The sequence below is a fragment of the Bubalus kerabau genome, chromosome 15 (genome assembly GCF_029407905.1).
Source record: "Bubalus kerabau isolate K-KA32 ecotype Philippines breed swamp buffalo chromosome 15, PCC_UOA_SB_1v2, whole genome shotgun sequence".
In the NCBI taxonomy this organism is placed as follows: Eukaryota; Metazoa; Chordata; class Mammalia; order Artiodactyla; family Bovidae; genus Bubalus; species Bubalus kerabau.
In genome coordinates, this window is record NC_073638.1 from 58,419,476 (window position 1) to 58,427,064 (window position 7,589).

General features: G+C 43.9%; 1 long non-coding RNA gene across 3 annotated transcripts; it reads right to left on the minus strand.

Moving 5' to 3' along the window:
* Positions 1–476: 476 nt before the first annotated feature.
* Positions 477–6,792, minus strand: LOC129628291 (uncharacterized). Of its 3 annotated transcripts, none has more exons than XR_008702758.1 (2): positions 6,660–6,792; positions 477–594 (listed from the first exon to the last, which is right to left on the minus strand). It is a non-coding gene; the product is annotated as an uncharacterized LOC129628291 (long non-coding RNA). The 3 variants fall into 3 exon arrangements; XR_008702756.1 differs by lacking the exon at positions 6,660–6,792 and adding an exon at positions 1,216–1,379; XR_008702757.1 differs by lacking the exon at positions 6,660–6,792 and adding an exon at positions 1,006–1,205.
* Between the last annotated feature and the right edge of the window lie 797 nt (positions 6,793–7,589).

Here is a 7,589-nt window from a genome sequence, read left to right on the forward strand (position 1 = left end):
CACCCACCCCTCAGTGCCCTTCTTACGAAGCAGCCAGAGGCCTAAGCTTCTGAGAATTCACAGAAAATGGAGCCACAAGCTGGCTCTAAAGCAGCTAGCTCCATCACTAATCATTTAATGAAAATACCAGGCAGTGTCTGCCTTCAGCTCCCACCAAAATAATGGTGAGGACCAGGACCTGAAAAACACACATCTTCAGTGTTGGTGGTTCTCCAGGACACTGTGCCACCTGCTGAAATGACATGGGATGAACGCTCTGATGGTAAGGTAAATAAAAGCCCCTCAAAGGTGCCATGTGTCAATTCCCTGAGTCTGTGAATGTGTTACCTTACTTGGCAAAGAGGACTTTGTGGATGTGATTAAATGAAAGATTTTGAGATGGGGAGATTATCCTGGATGATCCAAGTGGCCTCTATTTAATCATTAAAGGTCTTTGTAAGAGGATGGCCAGAGGGTTAAAGTAGACAGCAGAGGTAGGAGAGAGAAAAGGGAAGCGGGCAAAAGGTCCGGAGGGAGGTTTGAAGATGCTTTGTTGTTGGCCTTGAAGATGGAGAATGGAGCCAGGCACCAAGAAATACAGGAAGTCCCTAGAAGCTAGAAAAAGCAAGGAAGTTATTCTCCCCCGGTACCTCCAGAAGAAACTCATCGCCTCCCCCGGCACCCGCCCGAACACCTTGACTTTAGCCCATAAGGACTCATTTCAGACTTCTGACCTCTAGACCTGTAAAAGTCCATGAAATTCTCCAGGACAGAATATTGGAGTGGGTAGCCATTCCCTTCTCCAGGGGATCTTCCCTACCCAGGAATCGAACTGGGATCTCCTTCATTTTAGGCAGATTCTTTACCAGCTGAGCTACCAGGGAAGCCCCATAAAGTAACAAGTTTGTTTTGCTTTAAGCCACTAAGCCTATGGTAATGTGTTACAGCAATAAGAGGGAGGAATTTGGTCCCTCACTCCAGAGCTGGTGCAACTCTGAAGAAGCCTGCAGGCCCTTTGGGTCTTACCATAGATGCCCAGACCCACCCCACCAGCTCTGTGCTTGTGGCCTCTACTACAGAGGTAGTCATGCAGACACCCAGGCACCAGCAAGAGAGGCTGAGTGGAGCTGGGGCCTGACCATGATCTTGCTTGGCCCTACATCTTTTCTTCCCCCACTGATAGTGTCTCCATCTGCTTCAGCAAACCCAGCCCAGCCCTAGCTCTGCAGGACTGACCTCGCCTCTGTATCAGCCTTGACTCATCCCAAGCCAGCAGGGCTTTCTGTGTCCTTAATGGGAAACCCCTGTTCTGGGACCCATCTCAGCTGTGCAGCTCAGCAAACCCGCTTGTGTCAATTTCTAAATTTCAGGTACAAGGAAGAGGGTAATTTAGGAAGGTGCTGAGAGTAGGATCTTTAATTGGATAGGCCTAGTAAACTGTGGTGTTGGAGAAGACTCTTGAGAGTCCCTTGGACTGCAAGGAGATCCAACAAGTCCATTCTGAAGGAGATCAGCCCTGGGATTTCTTTGGAAGGAATGATGCTAAAGCTGAAACTCCAGTACTTTGGCCACCTCATGCGAAGAGTTGACTCATTGGAAAAGACTCTGATGCTGGGAGGGATTGGGGGCAGGAGGAGAAGGGGACGACAGAGGATGAGATGGCTGGATGGCATCACTGACTCGATGGACGTGAGTCTGAGTGAACTCCGGGAGTTGGTGATGGACAGGGAGGCCTGGCGGGCTGCAATTCATGGGGTCCCAAAGAGTCGGACACGACTGAGCGACTGATCTGATCTGTAACCAAATGATGTGGCTGGGAAAGGTTCCCTATGCCTCCACCTCTCCACCCTCATCATTGGAATTACACCTCTTTCTTTGCCGTAGGCCTTAGTTCACACATTTGTAGAAAGGTGATTGGACTAGATGGTTTTTCTTAGGAACCATGCCTGTGTGCTCAGTCACTCAGTCGAGTCCGACTCTGCAACCCCATGAACTGTAGGAAACATCTACCAACCGCACCCTAATCTGTGACCTATATGGTTAATTAGGTCTAAGGAAAGGGTTTGCTTCATAGATTTAAGCTGCATTCCGGCATTCAGCTTGCAGCCCTGGGGGCCCTCTGCCCAAGAGTTCTTTCCATGGAGTTCTCGAGACCTTTAGAATTTACTGGTCTGACTTAGCCAGTAAGGCCAAGATTGTTTTCACATGGCAGGGTTAGACAAAGAACTCTGTGCTGCCAAGCCCACAACCAATCTTAAATCGATTTCATTTGTATAAACCTAAACCTGTCCTTACTTCCATCTCTGCTCAGCTTGATTTATTATTTGAATCTTTTATTCCGTCCATTTTAACTCTTTACTGTATTTTCACTGTCCTTGATCTATTTTTTTTAATTATTACTTATTACTGCTTTATCTTGGTTCTTTTTAGGACCTTATCATTATTCAGTTTTGTTTTAGCCTATCTGTTTTCATTGTAAATTGCATTCTTTTTTATTTCCTAGTCAATTTATTTTGTGTTTTACCCTTTCTGGTTATCTAAGTGATATAACTGGGGCTTCCCTGGTGGCTCAGGTGGTAAAGAACCCACTCCAGTATTCAGGCCTGGAAAAATCCCACAGACAGAGGAGCCTGGCTTGCTATAGCCTATGGGGTCTCAAAGAGTTGAACACGACTTAGCGACTTAGGGGCACACAAAAGTGGTATACTTGAAAAACATAAGGCTAACATCTGCAGTAATAGCCCAGAGTCCAGGCAAGAAATGTGGAATATCTTTTCTCCTCCAGGACCAACTAATCTGTTTGGTGGGTGATTTCTAAGATATTAGTAAGAATTACTAGCTTCCTGCTCTCAAGGTGAATTAAAATAAAGTAAAATACAGAGTCTCTCTAAGAACTAGGAACTTAAATCCCCTTCCTATGGAGATTCAATGTCCACAAGTGGTTAGAATTAAGGGAACTACGAGATGAGAGGCTTCGGCCTTCCCCTGTGGATACTGTTAAGGCGCTCAGAGTCAGCAAAGGACACTTCTGAGCCTAATGACCACAGAGGCCTTCTTGGGGAAAGTGAGTCTGATTATTTTTTAATAGTTATTGATTGTTCAACAAACTGGTCTCATCCCATTACTGGATCTATAAAATAGATTAATTTTTAAACTATATTTAAGTTCATTTCAAAAACAACATTTACCTGTGTACATTAAACAATTGTTTGCTTCTTTAAACTGATAATATGAACCTTAAAAAAATGAACAGGATATTCTTGGAATATGCATGTGGGCCTAATACTGGTGACATGAAATATGCTACTGAACATTTCGTTTTACATGATTTTACTTTGAAATTTTTCAGAAAATTGTCTGAAAACTTCAAAGTAGTATTTTAAGGTTAATAAATTGATAATGGCTTTAACTGACTCTTCCAATAGGTCATTATATATTTAATTAAAAATACTTTTCTACAAGCTCTGAGGTTCCTTGAAAACTCAGAGCAAAATCTGCCAAATAGAGGACATTACATTTTATTTTTTATTAAATTTCTAAAAATTCATTTTAGATGTGCCCAAGGATACTTTATTTTTGCTTCTGTATTTGATAAATATTTTACTATAAGGCTGCTAAGTCGCTTCAGTCGTGTCCGACTCTGTGCGACCCCATAGACGGCAGCCCACCAGGCTCCCCCGTCCCTGGGATTCTCCAGGCAAGAACACTGGAGTGGGTTGCCATTTCCTTCTCCAATGTGTAAAAGTGAAAAGTGAAAGTGAAGTTGCTCAGTCGTGTCCGACTCCCAGTGACCCCATGGACTGCAGCCTACCAGGCTCCTCCGTCCATGGGATTTGCCAGGCAAGAGTACTGGAGTGGGGTGCCATTGCCTTCTCCGTACTATAAGGCAACAGTTATCAAAAAACTTGTCTGATTCTTTTGAATGTATCACCAAATTTAGATGCTACAGAATTATAGGTCTTCTTGTTTTAAGTCCATTCTGGAACAGAATATAAACATATCCAACTAAAATTTAGAAGCTCCTTCAAAGATTCATCCCAAAGTCAAGATATTCCCAAGACCATTCAGCTTCTCCTGTGATTTTGGCTTCCATTTGGAGTTAGTCCTTGACAGACCCTGATTTCTCATTTCTGTCTTCCCAGCACCAGCACTGTAAAATTGCCAGCATCTTTGCTTCTTCCCTCGTGCATGTGCACGCTAAGTCGCTTCAGTCGTGTCCGACTCTTTGCAACCCTATGGACTGTAGCCTGTCAGGCTGCTCTATCCATGGGATTCTCCAGGCAAGAATATTGAAGTGGGTTGCCATGCCCTCTTCCAAGGGATCTTCCCCACCCAGGGATTGAACCCATGTCTCTTAATGTCCCCTGTGTTGGCAAGCAGGTTCTTTACCATTAACACCACCTGGGAAGACCCTCACCTCACACCCACCCCCTTAGGTGCACATTTCTCTCATTTTGTCTACCTCTCTACCTGGCCACTTAGAAATCAGGGCAGACCTCCAGGGGCAAGACCATTTAGAATGCTAAATTAGGGGAATCCTTAACCATGGGATTCCCTGCTCTCTGTCATCTTGACACCTTGAGTCCTGACTGCCTTAGTAACAATCTGATCCCTTACAAAAGAGTTTAAAACATTTTCCATGCTTTCTAATATCTTTTGTAGGAAGTTTGGTCTGTTGTAAATGAACCCAATATAGTCTAGGAGAAACATACCTAGACCTGGGATGAACACGCGCATTTTTTATAGTGTATTTTTTTTTTTCAAATTGGAGTTGGACACGACTGAAGCGACTTAGCAGCAGCAGCAGCAGCAGCTTTTTTAAGACAATTTCATGTATTTATTTATGACCACACCATATAAGCACCTCAGTTCCCTGACCAGGGATCAAACCTGCACTCCCTACATTGGGATCTTAACCACTGGACCACCAGGGAAGTTCCCAAAGCATGCATTTTTGATCAACAGAGATTGAAGATAAGGGAAGTGCCGAAACACAGATGTGGAGACAGGAAAGCACAGGGTACTCAGCCTTATACCTAGAGGAAAACAGGTTCCACTCCTGCTTAGGTATATGGGTCAGAGCACTAAGACATCTAGAGCCCCAGGACAGCACAAGGCTTGCCAAGAAACAGTGAGGCTTTTTTAAACAGAAAAGCAAGATTCTTGAAAAAGAGAAGAATCTTTTCAATGTCAGCCGGCACTTTGCTAGGAGCAGTTCCTCAACTAGTTCTCACAACTCTGATTATCATTCTCCTACACAATGAGAAACATGAAATCCAAAATGATAAAACCACTTGCCTAGATCACACAGCTAGGGAGCAGTATAATGGGAGTGAGGTCTAACACTCTCTCCATGACCTCATAACTGCTCATCTTTAGGAAGGCAACAAGAATGTCATGTTCTAAAAACAAGAAGGTCTGATTGTGCCCTCTTTATCCTATAAATGTTACCGAATACCAACCATGGGTAAGGGGTTGAGGAGGAGAAAAAGAAAGGGATCTGGTACAGAACTCAAGGAAACTCCAACATGTTGGGGCATGCAGGGAGCCACAAGCATTTCTAGAACATCAAGTCCTCAGTGAGACTAAATTCAGAGGCAGACTCAGCAGACAGATGGAAAAGCCAGAAAACGAACCCTGTCACAGGTTCTTTGTCCTCCAAGAGTTTGCAACTACATAGCAGAGCAATCATGTATTTCCTTATCACATGGTGGGGGTAGGGGAGGAGGGAAGGTATCTAAAGAAAAAAAAAAAAAAATTAACCCTAAGAGTTTACAGAGATAGACCTCTGTACAGAGATATAGGACCCACAGAGCCAAAAATGTTCACTATCAGATCTTTACAAAAGCTTTGGGTGGTAGCTCAGATAGGGTATGCATCTTCCCCATGGCTCCAGTTCCTCTTGTCAGCCTTCTCCGGCTCCAGATTCTGACTGGTGATTCTAGCCCCTGGGCTCAGGTATCACCTTCTCTCTTTGTCCCTCCCAGCCTGGGGACAGTAATAACTTCTTGCTATTACTCATCTCTGGGTTGCCTTACTGTCCTCTTAGGCTTCATAGCTCTTTCATCACCTGTGTAACCAATGAGTCCTATCTGGCTCTTTTGTGATCCCATGGACTGTAACCTGCCAGGATCCTCTCTCCATGGGATTTCCCAGGCAAGAATACTGGAGTGGGTTGCCATTTCCTTCTCCAGGGGATCTTCCAGACCCAGAGATTGAACCTGTGTCTCCTGCATTGCAGGAAGATTCTTACTCTGAGCCACAAAGAAAGTCCATATAACCAATTACCTGCCTTGAGTTTCCTATGTTTTAAATACTCAGAGTGGCTTAAGTTATTCCAGTAGATCCTGCTGGAATTATCTCTCCTCTAGTTGGCTGGGATGGTAGGACACAGTTACCCTCTTCCCAGTCTTGGACAGCAGGTGAGGAAAGCATACAACTGACAACCTTGTCCCCTGCTGCTGACTTGCAGGAAGTGATGAAATAAAGGGAAACTTGGGTCCTCCCTGGTGGTCCAGTGGCTAAGGGTCCATACTCCCAATGCAGCAGGCCTGGGCTGGATCCCTGGTCAGGGAACTAGATCGCACATGCTGGAACTAAGACCCAGGACAGCCAAATAGGTAAATAAATAATTTTTAAAAAAGATGGGGGAGATGACTAAACAGTAGCATGGACCTTACCTGAGTACTGAGGACACTGTAAAGAAATATCTTCAGCCCTCAATAGTCTTTCAGCCATTGTGGCAATGGTCAGCCCAGCGAGGAGGGATTCAGAAGCCACTCAGTATGATATTTCCCAAGACCAACATTAGTGTAACCAAATTCTCCATCAGGCTAAGCGAGAAAACAAATCATTCTTTGTCAAGTGCAAAGTTGTCACTTTCTAACACACAAAAGGGAAACAGACAGACCCTGTGAACTGTCAGTTCACTCATAAATCTCAAGTGTGAAGCTTTTTGTTGGCAAAAAAGTCAAGTATTTGTGAATGTATAGTTCATTAAATCGATCTGTAGCATGTTTAAATTCATGGAGTTTTATATGCAGAATGAATGCACACTTGCTTCTAGTAACCTTGCAATAAAAATTAAGTCCGTCCTGAGTTCCTTAGCTATGGTGTAATCGGTATTAGTCAGAAAAACTCAACTAGCTACCTTCAGATTTATCTGAGTTTATTTCTGCCTTGCTTGCACTTAAAAATCCCATATTGTGAGAATTACCTGTGTTTGCAAGGTTTCCTTTCAAAGAACAAAAGCACTTCAAAGGCAGCACTTAGAGCTAATAAAATGGAGAATAAAAGACAAAACTGGCCATTTTGACATTCAAAGGAAAGAAACATGGAAAAAAGTAAACATTTCTCTGGTTGTCTAAGAGTGATGAACCATGTGGCACCAAGCAACCCATATTGGGAGCAATTTCTGAGTAAGAAAAGAGAGATGTACTAAAACAGATTGAGAGAAAGTGTGTTCCACAACAAAACAAGATCGCAGGGCCCTTTGGGTAGACTGGGGCTTCACCGGATGCCCTCAACTCGTTTTCATCTAGAGGAGGAAGCTCGCAGACTGCAGTGCCTGGGCCTTACAGTGTGTTCTTTAGGCAGGACCTCCATCTAGT